The following is a 24,300-nucleotide window of genomic DNA, read 5'->3' on the forward strand; positions in this document are numbered from 1 at the left end:
AAATTATGATAAACTTGAAAAAATTAATTAATTGATAAAAATATAAGAATACATATGTAAGAATATAAATCAATTTAACTGATTTCTTTTATATCTCAATAAATCTATCTAATCTGTTCATCCCATTCATTGATACATTTGTAAGAGTAAAAATCACTCTGACTAATTTCTGTTATATCTCTTAATACACGTTCGCAAACATGTTTGTAAGCTGTTCGTCCTAAGGACATTTTTTTATTATAGTCGCATGGGATTGGTAGTATTATTGTATTTTATTATTATCGGATTTTAAATATTGGCAAATTGTAATACAACTCTGCACAAATTAGAGCTTTCGAGAACGTCATAACATCAGATGGAAAGTTAATACAAAATAAAGAAAAATGACTGTATTAGTATTGTAAAAATGAAAGATTGCGGGGGATAGAGGTATTGATGAAGACCAATTCATCCATTCTCTGTATCTCTCTCCTTTAAAGAAGCATTTTCTTCTTCCCAGTTCACAAAAAAAAGTATAATTCTCATTGGATTAAAGATGGTTGTAAAGCTGTTTGGATGTAGCTATGCCTCTTGCAGCAGAAGGGTTCTCGCATGCTTGATAGAGAAAGATATTGAGTAGAAACTTTGTCTGTTGATATAAATAAAGGGGAGCAGAAAAAACCAGAGTTCCTGGCCTTACAAGTAGGGTACCATCCTTATAAATTTTTTTTGGGTTCATGGTTTTAAAATAGCCGATTTATTGAGTTATTTTGTTAGTAACTTTTATATGTGTGATGTATTATGTAGCCTTTTGGAAAAGTTCCGGTTGTCCAGGATGGAAGTCTCATGCTATTTGGTAATGATGTCAATTTTAGATATGTTTAAGCACTATATGGGTAGTCTAAATTCTAGACTATTGCTTTCAATTTGATATATTCATTTTTAATCATAGACATGATTTGGCTTACTTAGATTATCATCTTCCATGTGATATCTTTAAAGTTTGTATTCAAAACTTATGCGGGTATCTTACATAGTTACTTTCCTGTGATACATTTATTGTATGTGTTCAAAATTTAATGGTTAGTATTTCTATCATTGATATAATCATTGTATGCATATAGATCTGATCTGATTTTGGGTGGTGTGGATCTGAGTTTCTATGAACTGGGTATGTGTAGACTCAAGGGCTATCATAAGGTACTATGCTGAAAAATTTGCAGGAGAGGGAACTTGTCTGCTGGGAAAGACTTTGGAGGTGAGAGCATTTATAGATGTCACGGTAATTGCATTTGCCTGGTCTTCAACCTCAGCTGTTACAAGTTGTGAGGCATCTTGGTTGTCAGTCATAGGACTAAGTTCAGGTGCAAGAGTCGCCTTCTTCAACATATATTCATGAATCTATAATGAATAAAAATAGTTCAAGCCATTAAACTAAAGAACTGGAAGGTGTGGTACAATATATGCAAAATCATAAATATGAATTCCCAAAAAAATGTTACCAAGTCCAAGCGTAAAATTCAAAAACTGCATTAAAACAAACCTCATTAGTTTTTGTCGGTCTGAGTTCCCAAACTTCGATGAATGAATCTGGGACTTAATGGCAAGAGCACTCCTTTCTTCCTTACTGTAATCAAGTGACCCAATAGCTCCCTTACGTTTTGTTGGCAAGAATGCAATAAAAGCCACCAATGTAGATCAAACTGTGAGAATTTTATTACATTATGAGCAGATGCATAGCAAAACATCAAACATGACATAACACTTCAACCAGGGACTACATTGTCCAAAAATTAATAGTTATGAATCATTATACCATGTCAAGCACCTTCCTTTTTAGTTTCTTCAAAGCAAAAGCATTGAACAGTGGTGTAACAGACTAGATTAAAAAGAAATATCCCCATAAGGTAAAGATAAACATTGGACAATTCATTTGATTCATAGGATCATAGAATTGCTTCAAAATGTTCACAAACTAGATTATATCATACTACTGCGAAAAGTAATTTTAATGTAAGGCTTATTGAAAATACTAGAAACAAAGAGTATTGCATCTTCACTCAAACTAATTAAAACCTTGATAACCCTCACATTACCTTGGATATTCTGGTACAACCACATTTATTACCTTGTCTGCCATCGTAAAACAAACATTAAAATTATATTTGATTTATGACTCTCGAGACTCTTGCAATTGGAAGTCTATTTCATTTCACCACATTCTCTTGCTATATATGTTCTTTATCATCATTTTTTAAGGTGCTTATGAACTTATTATTGTACATTTTATTCTTTGCAAAATTTTAATAACATCTTCCTTCCCCTTCAATGTAAATGATAGATTTAACTTCATGTTAGGAAGCCCATTACATGCAAGTATTACATTTACTTTAATAAAGCTATTTCATTTTATTGACGGGGACAAATAAGAAATAATCAAAAGCTACATTACTAGGTACTGTCAAGGAGGATCCCATAACTGTACTGATACTGTTCTAGTACTGATACCCATAACTGAACTACAATATCCAAAAGCTTGAAAATTTAGGAGTTATTTGGTTTTGATAAAAACCCACAAATAGTGGACTTATAAGGCCAAATAAAGAGTAGTCATGGTGATTAACTTTAAAGTAGATATCCATCCCTATCCTATATTTAATTTTGGTTTTAAGCTTGAAGCTTACTATTTATGTTTGTGATATCCATTTTATTTTTTTCTAACCCAGTGCTTGATCCGCTTATCTACATAGAAGGGTGCTTATTCGATGGAAATAGGCAAGATAGGATAGATCAAATGTAGCATATTCAAATTTCAAATCACTTGTGCATATGTATTCAGGAGAAAAAAAGGTTCAAATAGAAAATATTGAGGAAACTTAGTAGAGAACTCTAAGACAACATGAAGTAAATTGTAATAAAATCAATTTGAACTCATTTCTTTAACATATAGAGGAAGGAGAACTTTCCCAAATAATAGCTACAAGATACTAGTGCATGAGGAAAAGCTTAAGGTAGAGCACCTTATTTAGGTTGTCATGCTTCAATATCATCTCCAACTCAGAGTTAATCTAGAAGAGAAACATATATTATTCTAGAAGAGAAACATAAACCAAAATCAAAGACATATATGTCTTATAAAGATTTGAGGAACATGATGTGAGATCTTTTTGTATTATAACCAAATCACATTTTATACCACTACATACACTATTGAACATAAGTTTTTTAGAGTCTACAAAATAGAGTAAGGAAGTTTGTAAACCATACTATGTCGGGGAAGAAGAAATTTGGATCTGGAAAAAGGCTTTTATATCTGGATCACTTAAATTTAAATTAAGAAATGAACTAAGTTTTTCTGAAATTGCTCAGAATTGTAAATATGAACTAGGACATACATCTGAATCTAGAATTATTTACAGAGTACAACTATGAACCAATGACATAAAACTTTGTTAATTGATGAAAAGTACAAGTAACTGGCATTTAATTTGTAATTAAACAAAAAAAACTAAAAAATAAAAAACTTCATCTTGAATATAGAAAAAGTTGATCAAAGAGTTGAATCCATTGCCAATTCCGGTGTAAGCTCAATTTGTAGCTTTACTCAATAAATTGTTAGTGGTTGTGATCATTATTGTTATTCTCATAGTTTATTTAATTGCTCACCACATCATATTATCTAACAGGAGAATGTCAATAACTTTTCACAGTCATAGAGCTCGTGGAAATCATTTAGTAGAGGAAAAACCATCAATCGCAGACATGTCGGTTGGTTTGCACAGAGAGATTTTTAAAGCTCTACTAACAGTTGTGTACAAAGCACAACAAATGAAAATTGTGCTTGAGTGTGCAGTTTACTTGTTGGAATTCTAGGAAAATGAAAAAGGCAAGAAGAATTGCCCAAATCATTAGGGTTTGGAAAAATGGCTGAAACTAACAAAGCAGAAGTGATAATGACACTCATGAAGAGCCTACCAAGAAAAGGAGACTAGCTTCTACCAAGGATTCACAAATCATGATAGAGGCATGCTAGCTAGTCATTTTATCACCTAATCTCTTCCAAGAATTTATTGAGTGAGATCTTTGGTAATTGTTGCAAATATTAGGAAAAATCTTGGCAAGGATGGGAAAGGAAAGCTTAATCCCATTTTTCTTGAGGAAAGACCTAACTATGTAGGATTTGGGTATAAGGAAAGAACAAATAGAGATTAGAGAACAGTCTAGTGCTTCCTATACATAAGTAATTTTGATGGACAAGGATAACAGGCTATATCTACATCAAAACCATCTCAAACCCAACAATCTAATTGCTTATTGAGACAAGTAGGTGACAACTCATACTTGAAGCATAAGCCACCACGTTAGTTTTGCCACTCACATATTGTACCACAAATGTATCTTTGTAAAAGGAGATCTATTTGACATTGTTATGGGATAATTTGTCTTGAGATTTGGTATATTTTAGTGCTTGTATTGTGAGGCGCAAGCCTTACCACTAATGACCCCTTACCATGTTGAATATTGGATCTCTCCTTGCGAAATACTAAATCCTGATTGGCTATTCATGCTCAGTTTAATCACTATTTAAGGACTTTGCCCCTCCGCTATAATTCCATGCATGGCTGGAACTAATAATCCACAAGTAGTGAAAGATATTTGATAGTTGATCTTACCTTCCAAGGTGTTAGTAGATTATTTGGCATGCATGTGGCATTTTGGGGCCATTACGATGAGCTGTTATGTAGTCAATATTTGAAATTAGGGAATTGAGGATCAGGGTTGAGGATTAACTCTTCCCTCTTAAGGTATGCAAGGCTTTAGATTAATAAGGATGATGGCACACCAAGAAACAACTATTGAATGAGGAAAGTTTGACAAAGGAAGGGCACTCGAGGAAGAGTTCTTAAGCATAACTTAAACATGGTATCGAGGTTAAGGGCCAAAAAAGTGTATTGAGGAATTGATAGACGTTGGGGAGTTCGAAGTGGCTTGCAAATGGTACTTGGGGATAAAGGCCCGTAACTTTGACAAGAAACACTATGAAAATATTTTGTTATATAAAGATAAATTGGATTGTTTGTCCAACCAGAATGAATAGGAATCAAAGATCTTCTTATAGATTATCTTTACTATAAAAACTAATAGACAATTTACCCTGCTAGAATGAATAGGAATCACAGATCTTATTATAGGTTATCTTTACTCAAATAACTAATGGATTGGTTTCCCTGTTTGAACATCTGAACAAATAGGAATCATAGATTGTTTATATATAGACAATTGATTATATTATGATAATAATAATATAAAATAGCCATCTACCTTTGAAGCTGTCGGCCCTGGTTTATTCATCCTTACTATTATTATCTTTGTTGCTTTTGACATGGCTTACTCTCTATGCCATTACGATGATAATAATGAGCATCACATGTTAGATCTAGTATGTAATTCAATGTTTTGATAAAATTAGCATAAATTTGTAGATAATAAGTTTTAGATTTGACCACTTCAAAGGATATTTTTCTCTTATTCTTTAAGCTTTCACACTGTGTTTTATTTTTCTTGAGAATAAATATTTTGATTTGTTTTAATTTCTTATAGATTGTCTCATATTTATGTTTCAGCCATTCATGTCACTGACATTGGATTCATGGGTGGGCCCATTTCTCATGCTGGTATTAGCACTTCTCATAGGCCATTGACAATAGAGGATTACTGAGCCGCATCATCAACTTAGGTTTTTCCTTTTGCCCTTTTCTTTTTCCTTATTTAAAAACTTAGGGTGTGGAATTTTGTCTTTTGCATGTATTTTTTGTATTTGTTTTATTTTATTTTATGTACTTTTTTGTCAAATTGTTATGATTGACAATCATCTACTAGGATTTGTCCATGGATGGTAATAATTACAAGGAAGTTGCTATCATTAAAGTTGATGTGTTTGGTGAGGTTGACGCGAATGATTAAACATGAAACCTGGTATGTACATGTGCTTGATGTTTAGATTGTTTTCATGATAACTTTGTGTGACCACCATGCTTTGTTCTGTGTGTTTTTTGTTTATACCCCTCTATGATGAACTTTTAAGAGTAATTTTATAGATTTGGGGTCTTTAATATTGGTATGCATTTCATTACTTTATTTTGTTGTTTTGAATATAAATGAACTACAATAAAAATTGAGATTGATAGATTAAATCATTTATGTGATAATTTATTTCATTATAATATTCTTTCCCTTATATCTATAAAAGATATCCAACACACATCTGTTTTGTCTAACAAATTGAAAACCCTTTAAAAAAACATTTCTCATATTGACTATGATACAAATCAAATTGAGAGAGAGAGCCTAATCTGCAACAAGTATTGCCTTGATCATAATCTAAGCAAGCAATAACAAATTCAAACATGTTTATTTTTATTTTGCAAAACAAAACTTATCTTACAGTTTGCAATGCTAGAAACATCATTTACATTCAAACTCTCTAAACACTTGTTCAAAATAATTTTCAATATATTTGAAATTGCAACAAAGAAATCTTTGAACTTAGCCCATAATATTTGTCTACAACAAAACTCTCTATGTCATGAAGTATTAAGAAGGAAAACTGTTGTTCTTTTATTGAATTTGGAAGGAATTGTTGATACAAATCTGAAAATTCTTCTAAAATCTGTGTTACAATGTTCTTCATCTTGAAAGAGCCTGGAAAAGCTACAATACTAGCTGAGAGAAAGAAAATAACTAGGAAAGAATATAAAAGAAGCCTTGAGAGTACCTGAAGAGAAGTTGATGAAGAACTGTTTGTGCCTCTCGGGAGTGAGCTCTAACTGATTGTCCTTTCTTGCTTCTATCTTTATCTTGCATGATTGATTCATCTTGGGTCGAATTTGGTAAAGAATGAGATAGAGAAAGGCCTATAATAGTTGCAAACTGAGAGTTTGTGGGCTCAAATGTCTCCTTGACCCCATGCATTATCCATGTGGGTTCCTAAACTGATGACAAACTAGTGCATTATCTTCCAAAATCCCCATTTTCAGGCCTCAAACTGAAAGCTCCACCTTTGCCTCCAACACTAATCATGAATTGATTGTTCGATGCTATCAAGTGGTTGCATTATCCTTGATTTAATCAATGATCTAGGAGCTTGTTGACTTAACCTAGAGTTTGCTTTAGTCTTCTTTTATCTCAACACTCTTAAATCATTGTCCTTATACTCATTATAAGGTTATGGATTGTCTTTTAGATCTTCTTTTAATTGCTGGCAAAAAGATAAACTAGGATGATATGACTGTCCGTAAAAGATTGCTCTGAGAAATGGCTTTTTTTGGGACTGTTATAACAATATTGCTACTCTATACCCTAGAAGCCTTGTCTTAAATCTTTTCAGTAGTTTTGACTTTGCTCTCTCATCTTTCTATCTATCAAAGTTGTTGTCTCCCCTTGACAGTACTCCCCTTGCTAGGTATTCCTTGAATGGACTACATCTTTCTCCATTCCTTCATTGTCTTCATAAAGAATGGTCACTGTATTAACTCTTCATTGGTGTCTTTATCATGTGCCCTATGAAATCAACTTCTATCCTCTGTCGTCTGACTCTTTCTTGTAGTCATAGTCATGAGGTCCTTGCTTCTTGTTGACGTGTTTTTTATGACAGCGTCGAACACAAAATAAAGTTGTCTAATGGTCACTTCACTCTCTCTTGATCAAAGTACGATTGCATGCTAAGATTGCAAGAAGTTCATACAATCGACTCCAAGGTTCCTTATGCTATAGAAGTGACTCAGTTGGCTGATGTGTTTGCTGGTAATCCAAGGGGCCTTATGTTTGCATCATTATTTCACTTCTTTGTTGTTGCTGGAACTCCATCATCGGATATAACGAATATGTGATGCTTCTGCTTTGAACGCACTAAAATGAACTGAAAGTAAAGGGGAAAGGGTTTAGAATGATCTAAATCTACTCCTAAGGGCAGTGATAACAATGAATAGTGCTCTGGTGGACAAATTCCAAATAAACCAAGCTCTTTTTTGCCAAGATCAACTACAACTCCGCAAGAACCGGTGCAATCTTCTGGGGATGCTAGAGGATTTTCAAATCAAGAAAGTACGTTTGAATACCCCAAAACGGCGCAATCCAAATGACTGTCCACAATCGAAGTTAGGCTAACTTTACACTGCAACTTACAATCAGCAAGATGCAAAAAGTATGAACCATGGAAATTCATCAAAGACCATTACATTCCCCATTGAAATCAAAGCACTATACTACTTCTACTCTAAGTGAGGAAGGTGAAACCATGCAAGCTTTGAAAAAATAACTTAAGTGGACACCATCAAAGAACAATGTTTCACTGTTATTATCTCAAAACTTATCGCAGCGATTTCATACAAGGCTCCCTCTTTTTACAAATGAGGGGGGTCACCCCTTTATATAGGCTTCAAGCCCTGGCTACATGCAAAACCCTAATTAGGGTTTTCCCAAAAGATTCTCCACTCAAGATGCAACAAGGTGGGAATCAACAATAAATACCCCATAAAGCTCATATACAATTAATTACAATCCTGCTGAAAATGGCACCCATAAAGCATTAATTAACCATTACATTTTAAAAGTGCCCACTATGCAATGAATGTAACCTCGTGCAAAAATCGCCCATGATGCCATAAATGCACCATCATCTCGTGAACGTGACAACTCCATGCAGAAGGAATCTACCATAAATTCAACATGCAATGACTGGGTCACCATTTGGTCAAATATTCCGGTAATGAATGCGTCACTCTACTGCCACATGTTCAATAGATTCTCGCCTTGCAAGTGGACCGCACCGTCGTATATCCGCTCTTGCACATCTAGAATTGTTGGAGAGAGAAAATTTGATTTGGGAAGAATTTTCTTGAAGTCTCTTCAACTTTCCTTGCTTGGAGAAGGGTTTCCATCAATTTTCACCATCTCCTATTTTTTAGGAATTTTGCACAAATTAGGGTTTCAAGTCTAGGAGGAAGAGAATTCTCCTACGAATCCAAATCTGTAAATTTTTAGAAATTTGGGTGTGATTTGATGCTTGAGAATGGATTTTTCAAATTTTTCCCTGGGGGAAAATTTCTTGTTCAGTTCATCGGCATCCCTGATTCCTTCCTTGCCTTAGAAATTTTATCTTCAATTCATCCTTGGGTGTGATTTCATGTTTTGAAGAAATTCTCCTTTGGAAAGAAATTTGTTCCTTACCCCTAAGGAAGGAAATTCTTCATGCCTTAGCCAAATTTTCACCTTTTCCAAGAATTTTGTTGTGAGGAAGGAATTTCCAACACTTAGTGAAATTCTCACCTTTTCCAAGAATTTTGTTGTAAAGGAAGGAATTTCCATCACTTAGTCAATTTTTTCACTTTCTTGGAATTTCTTCTTCTTGGGCGCAATTCTTCCTAGAGGATGGAATTTTTGTGCTCTTTGAATTCATCATGTTTGCAGGGAGCTTTTCAATCAATTTTCACATCTCCTATTTTATAGGAAATTTCCTAAAATTTAGGACTCGAGTCCAAGAGAGAATTCTCCCACGAGTCCAAATCTGCAAAAAATTTCGGATTCTGATAAGATTTGGTGTCTAAAAAATGAAAATTTCAAAAAAAATTCTCGAGGGGATTTTTGCTTTTCCATTCCTCCTTGACCCTTGGATTTTCTATACCTTAGAAGATTTTCTAAATTTTCAATCCTAGGCATTGATTTTTCATTCGAGAGGGAATTTCATCAATTTTGTGAATTCTCCATGACTTCTTGATTTTGGCGTCAAGCTGGAGAGTAGGGCGGAATTTTGCATTGGTGGAGGATTCAGTTAATTTGTGAATCCTCCATGCCTTTTCATTTTGGCGCCCGTCCTTCATCTTGGGTGGAATTTTCCACTGGTGGAGGATTCCATGAATTTGTGAATCCTCCATGCCTCCTTGATTTTGGTGTCTGTCCTTGGCCTGGGGCGGAATTTTGCATTGGTGGAGGATTCAATGAATTTGTGAATCCTCCATGCCTTCTTCATTTTGGCACCCAGCTGTGGCTTGGGGCGAAATTTTGACTTGTGGAGGATTCAGTGAATTTGTGAATCCTCCATGCCTCCTTGATTTTGACGCCCAACTGGAGAGTAGGGCGGAATTTTCCACTGGCGGAGGATTCAGTGAATTTGTGAATCCTCCATGCCCCCTTCATTTTGGTGTCTGTCCTTCATCTTGGGCGGAATTTTGTAGTGGTGGAGGATTCAATGAATTTGTAAATCCTCCATGCCTCCTTGATTTTGATGGATTTTGAGCCCCTTACGGATCAAGCCACCACATAAGGATTTGGAATGATTTTCCCAGACTTAGAGAAATTTCCCGAGCTTTCCATTTCAGGAGTGGGCTTCCAGCACTCGACCATCTTCTGGCTTTCTCTGTCTTCTTTTTGACTTACCAGAATTAGAAATAGTTGCAAATGTCTGATCTTTGTCGCCTTGCTCGGATGGTCCTGTCAGAACAAACTTTCCAAAAATAGAAACCTTTAAAGTGTTAGCGTTAGACCCCTAGATAGGACACAGGAATGACTTGCTATAAATAGAAACTTACTATAAATAATAAGTTTGTTTTTTGGCAAAATGATGACATTCTGGGACTCAATAAAATCCCTAAAAAGAGGAACTTTCTAAAAATAGAAAGTTGCTCCGTTTTGGCTCAAATTTTACTGGGAGGTTCCTTGAAAGGTCCTGATTCTAGTCGTATGTTCAGTTTTTCCAAAACCCTAACAAAAACCCCTAAAATCTAGGACAAAAGGAAGAAACCCTAAAAAAAGACAAAACATGCCCTAGACTTCACCAAACTCGCCCAAACGAAAAGTAGACTTGACCAACATGACCCTCAAACACTTGCAAAGCAGAGAGACTGACAAGACTGTTGCGAAAAGACCCAAAAAACAAAGCCAAAAGATCGGAAGGGCCTAAAAAGTGGGGGGTCTCCATTTGCAATGGGGCGATGTGTGAAAACATCACAACACTTCTATATTTGCATCATAATATTGAACTTCTCCGAAGTTTTGTAAAGAAAACATCCCTAACCTCTAAATGCTTTGTGACCTTCAATAGCTCTGGAAAATATACTAGGACAATGATTGTTTGCTTTGTTCTTTTAGACTGAATTTGGCTATCTCTATTATCATTTAGACTTGATGTCACTACTTTGTCTTTGAAATGACTATCATCTTTACTGCATTCCTTAGATCTAAGGTTAGGTCTGCTCACATTTTTTAATTCAACTCTTTTGTCTTGTAGAAGAAACATTGTGATTTGATAGTGATGTTTTTGCTAAAAATCGATAACCCCCTTAAAGCTTGTGCCTGAGCTTTTGGAGTATTGTGTTTTATACATTCTTTACTTGAGCCTTTTTGATGGATAGGCTTTATTGAAAGTAATCCTGCTTGCTGCTAAAAGGGCTTGTCAAGGCATTGATTGCAATGATCTGTGACTAAATTTTTTTTTCTCAGCTATCTGTGATCTTTGTCCATTGAAATGCTTAAAACACTTTCACAAGTTTGGTAATTCCTTTGTAGAAGGCTTTCATGGCCCTGAAGTTGCTTTTGTTCAATGATTTGGTGTTACTTTGAGGCTTTGATACTATGCTCTATTTATTTGACAATGATGTATCTTTATGAATGTGTATGCAATTATGATCCTTGGTGAACATTTTATGTCATGCCTCCATGATATCTAGTAGGATTGACTGTGTTCTACCACAAATGCTACAATAGTATCTTTATTATGCATCCTCTTTAATATACACCATATACATTAAACTATGACTTCAATCTTGATATCACAATGATTACCCTATGCTCAATCTTTTATGTTGTCTGTCAATCATCACTGTCATGAATTGTACCTTCTGCTTCTTAGAATTGTCTTTTTGGGGCTTTTTATGACTAAGGTTGCCTCTTTATGCCTTGAGAATGAACTACTCTTTACCTCTTTTGATGGTGAATTCTTGATACTTGGGCTCTTAAGCATTAATATTTCTGAGACAAATTCACTCTTGTATTTACAGTTATTGCTTATTCACTTTCAAGTTTGCTCTTTAATCATGAAGAAATTCATTGTCACAACTTTTATATACTGCTCTATTTACTGTTAAGACTTTCCTTATTTTTCTCTCGAATCTATTATTTATTTCAAAGAGACTAAAAGGGACTGCAACTTGATAGTTTTATTGTCTTTCCTTGTAAAAAATAAATACATACATGTCATTTGACACCTATCTCTATTTTGTGAATCATCTCTACTTTGTGTATGTTGATTAAGATTAGCATTGGCCTTGTGATTCTTGATGCTGTTGCAACCTTTATTCATTGTCACCTTTGGTATTTTAATCTCGAATCTACTGAAACAAAATAAATCAATTCTTCTCTTCATCTTTCATTATGATCTAGGGCTTCTCATTGTATTCCACTATGATAAACTTCTTTATTGGGTTGTATCATAGGCACTCTATGTAGGCTGCTCACACAACCCTTGTCATTCACTTTTGACCTTATCATACTATCTTTGTTAATGCATGGTAGCTACGGTAAGATAAATGATTGAATGAGAGATAAATGAAGTCTCTCATTCAATCCTTTATCCTATCGATTAAACCATTAAGAAAAACTTCAAGCTATTTTATTTGATGATTATTCCTCATGTATATCAATATCAATAATCATATCATGGCATATTGGTAATCAACGATAGTTATCTAATTAACCATCTATCCCGATCTATATCGGATGTGTTCTCAACAAGAGATTATTATATTGCTATCGGGTGGCATAGTATGCACCGATTAATGAATATAATCCTTAGTTAGTGATCGATGTCGGTTAACATAAACACCGATACACTTCGGTTAATTTGCAATGCCAAACGCCATCATTAATACCGATTGGCATATTGGTTAATATGTAAATATGCTACGTGAGCCCCAATTAATATCGGGTTGGTAAATATGTTATATGTTACGTGAACTCCGATTAATATCGGGTTGACAAATATGTTTAACACCGGTTGATTTATATACCAAAGGGTGCGATCAAGTAGTGTCTTGATCGGTCATGTCCATAAGACATGACTGGTCAAAGCACTGCTTGATCCTCCCCTCTCATATATATATATATATATATTGATATATCATTTGGCATTTGAGAAAGACGATATTGAAATCAATAAATACTCTTCTTACCTACCAAACAAAGAAGATAGTCAGAATTATAATAGAGATAAAATACATAGATATAAAGAATAAAATTAGAATACATCTTGCATATTGAACAAACATTTACAATCTTTATGACTTTATCACAATATTTTTTCTTTAATAGTGACTATGCGAGGTCTACAACAAAACTCTCTGTGTCATATAACCATTGTGAATGAGTATTCATGCTCGTTTAATATCCTTGGACTGACTTGATAGCCATATATGCCTTGAATTTGATCATTTTATCCTTTGTTTGAGATTTTTCAGACTTTGAGGGTTGCAACTTTCTCTTTATTTATTGACTTGATTCTTTTGGATGTTATGTTCTTTATGCTGCTACTGCTTCGTGAAATCTTGAAGAGACTGTTGCAACAACTCTGGTTCAACAACTACAATTTTTCATAATACATGTTGCCTTCAAGTATATAACAAATCACATTACTGCTATGATTATTGTTATGTTTGGGACAAAATATTGCTCTGTATCCTTATCATTTCATTGTGAAGATGATCCATTCTTGATCACATCTCCTTTTGTCACAATATTGACTACTTATTAATGCTTTGTTTAAAAATGCAACAACAATGAGCATTGTTCAACTCTTCATTCTTTTGATATAGGTGTTTCTCTCTTTGTTTTGAGTAGGGTTGTGCCATTGTGTGCTCAAAGGATGCTTTTTTTTATGGTGATATATGTGCTTTGTGGACTAGAATGGGTTGTGCTATTATTGTCTTTGAATAAGTTGACTCATTGCTTGCCATGGGTTGTCCTTCCATCTTTAATGGTTGCCTTTGACTGTCATTTATCTGTGTATATCTCTGATTGGACTCTCTTTGTCTTGTAAAAGCTTCATATGACTGTCTTCACCTTGATCTTGATGTGCTTGTATGTGGAGGCTTGGAAATAAAAAGATGGACTGTTATTTGCTCATTATTTAAAAAAGTTATTAGCAAACCTGCCCTATTCCTTTGACAATCTAATACAAGTTATCAAGCATTCTTTCCTTCAAGGGTTTACACTGTCAAAGGTGCGAGTCCATATTCTAAAACATATGAACTACTCTTCAAGAAATTTCATTCATTCTTCTTCAAGAAATTTCATTCATTCTTTATCATAGATTTTGGATGGATTTTCTTTAAAAACACAGAAACAAAGGGGTAAAATCCTCTATATACATGCAAAAATTAATCTTTGTCATGAAACACAAAGAGGGTGGGAATGTAAAAGAAGAACCTGCCTAGAGCTTGCTAAGCCTTTGCATGATATGGTCCTTTGTAGTTGACACGTGGCTTCTCTTAACCTTTTCATGCAAACTCCTTCATTGAAGAGGCTAACTTCATGTTCAAACTATTTGAAGTAACCCTTTGTCTGCTCCTTCATTTTAGGATTGCTCTCCTTTAGGCATGACCCATTACATAGATCAGATGACTGCCCTTTTGTAAATCTTGAGATATTTATTTTTGATGTTGTAGTAGACATGTGAAACTTTGCATGCGAACCTACTCACAACAAGACTTCATTCTCATGAAAGAACTCAAAGTAGACATAAAATGAATCCCTAAATGCATGCAAAATTGTAATGTACCCTTTTGGAATTTATCTTAATTTGGTCTTGAATAAACTATTCTAACTTAAAATGAGATTTGTAATACATTCATAAATATAATCTAGTGGATTCTAAAGATATTTTTACTATCATAATGCTAAGAATAATTTTAGAAGATGAAACTTATCTTGATAACTTTCCCTGATTATGCTAATCATAAACATCCCCCATAAAATGATTATCATCTTCTTACAAACTGCTCTAGAACTCTTATAATCTCCTCATTAATCTTTCATAAAATTCCTCACTATCTACTCCTATATTATATGTTGGTTTCCATATGCTTATAAATCTCTCATTGCACAACTTGTTTCACCCTTCAATGTGGAGCATCAATATAGTATTGGGTCCTTTTGGGCATCAATATAGTATTTGGTATTTCTATCGTCATACTGGTGCATTCATATTTGAATAAAATAAATATATAAACTCTTCTATCTTCCCCCATTAGAATGATATCGATGTCTCTTAAATAAGAAGTGAAAAGATTTGAATGTGAACAGTTACCCTCCCGACATGAGATCGCATCCCATATGAAAAGCTAACTAACGCCAATGATTAGTTAATTAATGTAAGCATCTATTATCTTTCCTTGGCCATGAATGAGGGAATACTTCTGCATGTATCGCTTGTTATTGATTAGTATATTTACTTATTAATTATAATTTGATGTTCATAATTAATCATACGATTGGTCTTTGGGTTTGATAAGGCATATCGATTGGTTTGATGCTGCCAACTACAATGTTAATCTATACTTTACCAAGTTGATAACTATTTTCATCTTATAGATGTCGTCTTAGGGAATATATTGGTTTATTAATCAGAGCATTCTCAGTGATGATATTAACCTTCATTTCCCTTAGTCCCTCTTGGTGTGTTTGCGTGTGTTACCTGATTAATACTTGACCTTGTCATGAAGAAATCGTACCTCTTCGAGGTAATCGATGTTTATTATCCATATATCCTGATTCATGTTTTTCCTAGCATTCCCCCCCATTGATAAATGAGAGCTGGATCCTAATATATCTCTGCCCCTTGATGGAATGGTTGCTTGAGAGGGATCACATCTCTTCCAATATCCATCGCGCATTTTAATAATTTATCAGTTGGGTATCAATCATCGTTTGTCTCATCGATTAAGTCAAATCTAACTAGTTTTGATTACATTGTCGCCTTGTCAATATTCCAATGTTTATTGTCCTCTACCACCTCATGTTTGCTAATATATAACATTCCTTCTGAAACATATGTATTCTTCCTTTCATGATATGTTGCCTTATGAATACACTCTCGTTGAATATCACTATCTATTGTTGAGGGGACAACCTCTGATACCAATAGTTTGCTTAATATTTGATATAAAAAACTTTATTTATTGATCAAAATGAGTGCTATTCTATTATATATATTTTATTTTATTGAATATTTGTTTTCTAAACTTATTTATTATTATATTTGTTTCTAATTACATTGTTATGGGAATGAATGTTTAGTTATTAATTAATTATTGATCAATTACAGTTACACATTGTTATTGATCAAACATTTAAATCACTATTTAATTAATATATAATATTTATTTATAATATTTTCAAATATAATATTAGTTTTATTTTATTTAAATATATCAAGAATATTAATTAATAAATATTATTAAATAATAATATTTAATAAATATTTAATGATTTCAATCATTTGTTGATAATATTTCATTTAGGATATAATAATGATCAAGGAGGGGACATGACAAAAACTGATGGCTTTCAACTCCAACTTCCCTCCAAATCTCAAAAGATGCTTTTTTGCCTTTATTCAACGTGAAAATGCATAAATTTGGAGAGTCAAAGCTTTTAATCAAAATGATGAGGAATTTTAATGTTTATGACTTGATATATAGGGACTAAAGGTATTTTGACAATAATTTTTGACTTTAATGTTATTATTGTTTGAGACTTTTGTTCAGGTTCATACACCCTTTCATTCATGCTGCTATTCTTTAAAATTAAATGGTTTTTATTTTCCCATCGATTTGTCTCCCAAAGCAATGGGATGGACTATCTTCACACTTGTTTTCCCCAATAATGTCACTGCCTATGGATTCTTGATCTTTTCTTTTCACATCCCATACCTGTCTATTTTGCTATGACCCTCATGATTGTTTCTATCTCACACATGACATGATTAATAATTATTTACCTTTTTAAACCTTACAAATCTTCTTTCCATTCAATACATAGACCCTAGATTGAAAGTCATTCCATATAGGAAAAATGCAGATGCCACAATGATCCAATAGCTCATATTTAATTGCAAAATATTTTATTGTTTTATATCAGTGCATATAAATGTTGAATGTCAGACACTCGAGAATGAACCCTATAATATTTCAAGGCCCATCTCTAGTTGCTAAGTTATTTATAGTAGTGTTGTTCTTGGGAAATCAAAACAACACAGGTGATGAGACACTAGATATATGACTGAGTGAAGTGTAGATGTCTAAAAATATGGAAAACACTTTGGTATGCAGCATGAACAAAGACTAGGATGAATAATTTGCTCAATTTAGGTGCATAATAAATGATTAACATTCTTTCAAAATGTTGAACAGATTTCCCTTTATGTGAGCCATAGAGTATAGTCTGACTGATTAATAATAAATGCAAGAGAAAGGTTCATATCCAGATCATGTTACCTTTGTTTCTATTCTGACTAATGTAAGAGGATTTTACTACAATCTTTAAGTAATGCAATTCTAGTGTCAAAGAATGCAATGCTTTGATGTTATGATTCAAAATTTCTATATTGCACCCATAGTAGAACATTTGTTATGATAAAAATAAGATATTATTTGTTACTTTTCAATATGAATACAATGCAAAATTGCTATTGATTATTTGTTCAAAACTTAACCTACTTAAAATAACTTTTTCTTTTAAGTGGAAATTTTGTATATGACTGAGTGAAGTGTAGATGTCTAAAAATATGGAAAACACTTTGGTATGCAGCATGAACAAAGACTAGGATGAATAATTTGCTCAATTTAGGTGCATAATAAATGATTAACATTCTTTCAAAATGTTGAACAGATTTCCCTTTATGTGAGCCATAGAGTATAGTCTGACTGATTAATAATAAATGCAAGAGAAAGGTTCATATCCAGATCATGTTACCTTTGTTTCTATTCTGACTAATGTAAGAGGATTTTACTACAATCTTTAAGTAATGCAATTCTAGTGTCAAAGAATGCAATGCTTTGATGTTATGATTCAAAATTTCTATATTGCACCCATAGTAGAACATTTGTTATGATAAAAATAAGATATTATTTGTTACTTTTCAATATGAATACAATGCAAAATTGCTATTGATTATTTGTTCAAAACTTAACCTACTTAAAATAACTTTTTCTTTTAAGTGGAAATTTTGTTTATGGCCTTGTTTGAGATTTATTTGTTTGATGCAAAACTAAAGATTCTTTAATAGGATATAAACTTCTCCTGCCTCCAATAAATTTTACTTTAGGTTGGATTTTTGTCAAGGCCCATTTTTAAATCTGTTTTTGTTACAAAAGTAAAGATTTCCTAATAGGATATACACTTCTCCTGCTTCTAATGACTTTTACTTTAGGTTAGAGTTTTGTTAAGGACTTTTTTGAAATCTATTTATCTGTTACAAAATTAAAGACTCATTAATAGCCCTTTCGTTTCTAATTTCATGAGGATTTATTTTTGGTTTACAAGCCTTTCTAAAAAATTTAATTTATAGTTTGTGTTTCGTTGATTTGTTGAACCTATAATTTTTTTTTTCCTTTTAGCAACTAAATTTCTATGAGCTAGAAGATTATGGTTTAGTGGTTCACCAAAATGATTCGAATATTATAAAGGGCATTAGTGGAGTGACTGGTTAGGATAGCTTATTCTTTGCATAAAATTTGTTACGAGTCAAAAATAGATTGTTTTGATAGGAAGGTTATTTGTTGAGGTCATGTTTTCTAACAACCTAAATAATGATCAATAGGCCAAACCAATTTTTTAAGGTTTGTCTCGTTTTCTTTGCATTTTTTTAAGTTTACGTTTTATTTAAAAACTTAATAATTTTGATTTCAACACTAAATTATAAAAATCACAATTCTGAAAATAAATTTTAGCCCCCTTCCTTCGCTTCAAAATATAAGTCCCCTTCCTTTGCCCCATCTCCTTTTTGACCCCAACTTGGCAGTAAGCAAAACCAAAACCAAAGTAAGATAGACAAGTCTTGGGCTAAGTCACGGAGATACTCTAAAGGTAAAAAAAAATATAAGCCCCCTTCCTAAAAGTATTTATTGTTACTAAAATAACGCACAATCAATAATTATAAATAACCCTCGCAACAAAAGCCCCTATTCTACGCCTCAACTCCTTCTTGGCCCCAACTTGGCAATAAGTTAGACCAAGGTAAGGTGGACAGGTGTTGAGCTATGTCGTGAGCAATGTTTATAATTTTCAAAAAAAAAATAAGCTTCTTTTTTAATAGGCCAAAGTCATTTTTTAAGGTTTGTGTCTCGGTTGTTTTTGCATTTTTTATAATTTTTGTTTTATTTAAGAAATTTATTAATTTTGATCTTAACACTAAATTTAAAAATCACAATTCTAAAAAAAAAAATTTAGCCATTTTCCTTCGCTCCAACTTCTTCTTGACCCCAACTTGGCAGTAAGTAAGACCAGGGTAAGGCAGATGAGCCTTGGGTTGATTCACGGGGATACTCTGAAGGTAAAAAAAAAACACAAACTCCATTCTTAAATATTTTATGAATATTTACAAAAAAAGTATGAATTGTTATTAAAATAATGTACAATCAATAATTATAAATAACCCTCGCAATATAAGCCCCTTTATTTCGCCTCAACTCTTTCATAACCCCAACTTGACAATACCTAAGACTAAAGTAACGCGGACAGACATTAAGCTAGGTCGTGGGGAATGATTCTAATTTAAAAAAAAATAAGCCCCCTTTCTTAATACGCCAAAATCATTTTTTAAAGTTTGTGTCTCGTTTTTTTTGCAATTTTTTAATTTATATTTTATTTAAAAATTTATTAATTTTGATTTCAACACTTAATTCAAAAATCACAATTCTGAAAATAACTTTTAGCTCCTTTCGTTTGCCTCAGTTTCTTCTTGACCCCAACTTGGCAATAAGTAAGACCAAGGTAAGGCAGATGAGCCTTGGGCTGAGTCACGATGATACTCTAGAGGGAAAAAAAATACAAGCCCCCTTCCTAAATGTTTTATGAATATTTCAAAAAAAAGTATGAATTTTATTAAAATAATGCACAATCGATAATTATAAATAACCCCTGTATTATAAACCCCTTTCTTTCGTCTCAACTCTTTCGTAACCTCAATTTGGCAGTAAATAAGATCGAGGTAAGACAGACAAACGTTGGAGTGGGTCGTGGGGATTTTTTTTAATTTAAAAAAAAAAGATATGCCCCCTTTTTATTACGTCAAAGTCATTTTTTAAGGTTTGCGTCTCGTTTTTTTACATTTTTTTTAATTTATGTTTTATTTAAAAATTTATTAATTTTGATCTCAACAGTACTAAATTTAAAAATCACAATTTTGAAAATAAATTTTAGCCTATTTTTTTCACCTCAGCGTCTTCTTGACCCCAACTTAGCAGTAAGTAAGACCTTGGTAAGGCAGACGAGCCTTGGGTTGAGTCACATGAATATTCTAGATGTAAAAAGAAAAAAAACCTATTTCTAAATGTTTTATGAATATATTTTAAAAGAAAATATGAATGTTACTAAAATAATGTACAATAAGCCCCATTCCTTCACCTTGATTTTTTCCAGACCCCAATTTGGCAGTAGGTAAGATAAAGAGACGTTTGGCTGGGTCATGGGGATTGCATCCAATTTTTAAAAAAAACGTAATTCCCCCTTCTTAATAGGTCAAAACTATTATTCAAGGTTTGTCAAAATCATTATTCAAGGTTTGTCTCATTTTTTTTAGTTTACGTCTTATTTAAGAAATTATTAATTCTGATTTCAACACTAAATTATAAAAAATCACAATTCTGAAAATAAATTTTAGCCCCTTTCTTCGCCTCAAAACATAAGTCCACTCCTTTGCCCCAACTCTTTTTTTACCCCAACTTGGCAGTAAGTAAGACCAAGGTAAGGTAGATGGGTTTTGCGTTGAGTCATGGGGATACTTTAAAGATAAAAAGAAAAATATAAGTCTCATTCCTAAATGTTTTATGAATATTAAAAAAAAGAATATTTATTGTTACTAAAATAATGCACAATCGATAATTATAAATAACTCTCGTAGTATTACCCATTTCTTTTGCCTCAACTCCTTCCTGACCCCAACTTGGCAGTAAGTCAGACCAAGGTAAGGCGGATAGGAGTTGAGCTGTGTCGTGGGCAATGCTTCTAATTTTCAAAAAAAGATAAGCTTATTTCTTAATAGGTCAAAGTTTTAAAATCACAATTCAGAAAAATAAATTTTAGCCCCCTCCTTTCGCTCCAGCTTCTTCTTGACCCCAACTTGGCAGTAAGTAAGACCAAGGTAAGACAAACGGACCTTGGGCTGAGTCACGGGGATAATCTGAAGGTAAAAAAAACAAAACACAACCCCCATATTTAAATGTTTTATGAATATTTAAAAAAAAAAAAAATTGTTATTAAAATAATGTACAATCAATAATTATAAATAACCCTCGCAACATAAGCCCTTTAATTTCGCATCAACTCCTTCCTAACCCCAACTTGACTATACCTAAGACCAAAGTAAGACGAACAAACATTAATTTTAAAAAGATATAAGTCCCCTTTCTTAATATGCCAAACTCATTTTTTAAGGTTTGTGTCTCGTTTTTTTTGCATTTTCTTAATTTTGGACTTATTTTAGAATTTATTAATTTTGATCTAAGCACTTAATTCAAAAATCACAATTTTGAAAATAACTTTTAGCTCCCTTCGTTTGCCTTAGTTTTTCTTGACCCCAATTTGACAATAAGTAAGACCAAGGTAAGGCAGATGAGGTTGGAGTTGAGTCACGAGGATAATCTAGAGGTAAAAAAAATACAAATCTTCTTCGCAAATGTTTTATGAATATTTAAAAAAAAATATATGAATTTTATTAAAATAATGCACAATCGATAATTATAAGTAACCCTTGTATCATAAACCTCTTTCTTTCATAACCTCAATTTGGCAGTAAGTAAAACCAAGGTAAGATAGACAAACATTGGAATGGGTCGTGGGGATTGTCCTGGGTAAGGCACATGAGCCTTGGGTTGTAAGCCCCATTTCTAAATGTTTTACGAATATATTTTAAAAAAAAATATGAATGTTATTTAAATAATGTACAATCGATAATTATAGGTAACCATTGCAACATAAGCCCCATTCTCTCGCTAGACCCTAATTTGACAGTAGGTAAAACCAAGGTAAGATAGAGAGGCATTCGCCTAGGTCGTGGAGAATGCATCCAATTTATAAAAAAAACACAATCCCCCCTTTTTAATAGGCCAAAACCATTATTCAAGGTTTGTCTCATTTTTTTTTAGTTTACATCTTATTTAAGAAATTATTAATTTTGATTTCAACACTAAATTATAAAAATCACAATTCGAAAAATAAATTTTAGCCCCCTTCTTTTGCCTCAAAACATAAGTCCCCTCTTTTGCCCCAACTCTTTTTTTTTTTACTCCAACTTAGTAGTAAGTAAGACCAAAGTAAGGTAGGTGGGTTTTGCGCTGAGTCACGAGGATACTTTAAAAGTAAAAAAAAAATATAGACCCCCTTCTTAAATGTTTTATGAATATTTTAAAAAAAGTATTTATTATTATTAAAATAATGCACAATCGATAATTATAAATAACTCTCGTAACATAACCCATTTATTTCGCCTCAACTCCTTCCTGACCCCAACTTGGCAGTAAGTCACACCAAGGTAAGGCAGACATGAGTTGGGTTGTGTTGTGGACAATACTTCTAATTATATAAAAAAAAGATAAGCTTATTTCTTAATAGGTCAAAGTTTTAAAATCACAATTCTGAAAAATAAATTTTAGCCCTCTTTTTGCTCCAACTTCTTCTTGACCCCAACTTGACAGTAATTTAGACCAAAGTAAGGCATATGGACTTTGGGCTGAGGCACGAAAAAACTTTGAATGTAAAAAAAAAAACACAACCCCTATATCTAAATGTTTTATGAATATTTAAAAAATAAAAATAAATTGTTATTAAAATAATGCACAATCAATAATTATAAATAACCCTTGCAACATAAGTCTTTTTATTTCCCCTCAACTCCTTCCTAACTCCAACTTGACAGTACCTAAGACCAAGGTAAGGCAGACAAACATTAATTTTAAAAAAACATAAACCCCCTTTTTTAATACGACAAAGTCATTTTTTAAGGTTTGTGTTTTGTTTTTTTTGCATTTTTTTAATTTATATTTTATTTTAAAATATATTAATTTTGATCGGAACACTTAATTCAAAAATCACAATTCTAAAAATAACTTTTAGCTCCCTTCAATCGTCTCAGTTTCTTTTTTATCCCAACTTGGCAGTAAGTAAGACCAATGTAACAAAGATGAGTTTGAGGCTAAGTCACGGGGATAATCTAGACGTAAAAAAAAATACAAACCCCCTTCTTAAATGTTTTATGAATATTTGAATAAAAGTATGAATTTTATTAAAATAATGCACAATCGATAATTATAAATAACCCTTGCATCATAAACCCCTTTCTTTCGTCTCAACTCTTTCGTAACTTCAATTTGATAGTAAGACCGACCAAGGTAAGACAGACAAACGTTGAAGTGGGTCATGAGGATTGTTTTTAATTTTTAAAAAAAGATATGCCCCATTTTTATTAAGCCAAAGTCATTTTTTAAGGTTTGCGTCTTGTTTTTTTACATTTTTTCTTTAATTTATGTTTTATTTAAGAATTTATTAATTTTGATATCAACATTAAATTTAAAAATCATAATACTGAAAATAAATTTTAGCCTGTTTCTTTCACCTCAGCTTCTTCTTGACCTAAACTTGGAAGTAAGTAAGACCAAGGTAAGGCAGACGAGCCTTGGGTTTAGTCACAGAAATATTCTAGATGTAAAAAAAACCATAAGCCCCATTTCTAAATGTTTTATGAATATATTTTAAAAGAAAATATGAATGTTACTAAAATAATGTACAATCGATAATTATAAATAACTATTGCAACATAAACCCCATTCCTTCGCCTCAATTTTTTCTAGACCTCAATTTGACAGTAGGTAAGACGAAGGTAAGACAGAGACACATTCGGCTGGATCGTGGGGAATGCATCCAATTAAAAAAAAACATAAATCCCCCTCCTTAATAGGCCAAAACCATTATTCAAGGTTTGTTTCATTTTTTTTGCATTTTTGTTTAGTTTACGCCTAATTTAATAAATTATTAATTTTGATTTAACACTAAATTATA

The sequence above is a fragment of the Cryptomeria japonica genome, chromosome 11 (genome assembly GCF_030272615.1).
Source record: "Cryptomeria japonica chromosome 11, Sugi_1.0, whole genome shotgun sequence".
NCBI lineage: Eukaryota > Viridiplantae > Streptophyta > Pinopsida > Cupressales > Cupressaceae > Cryptomeria > Cryptomeria japonica.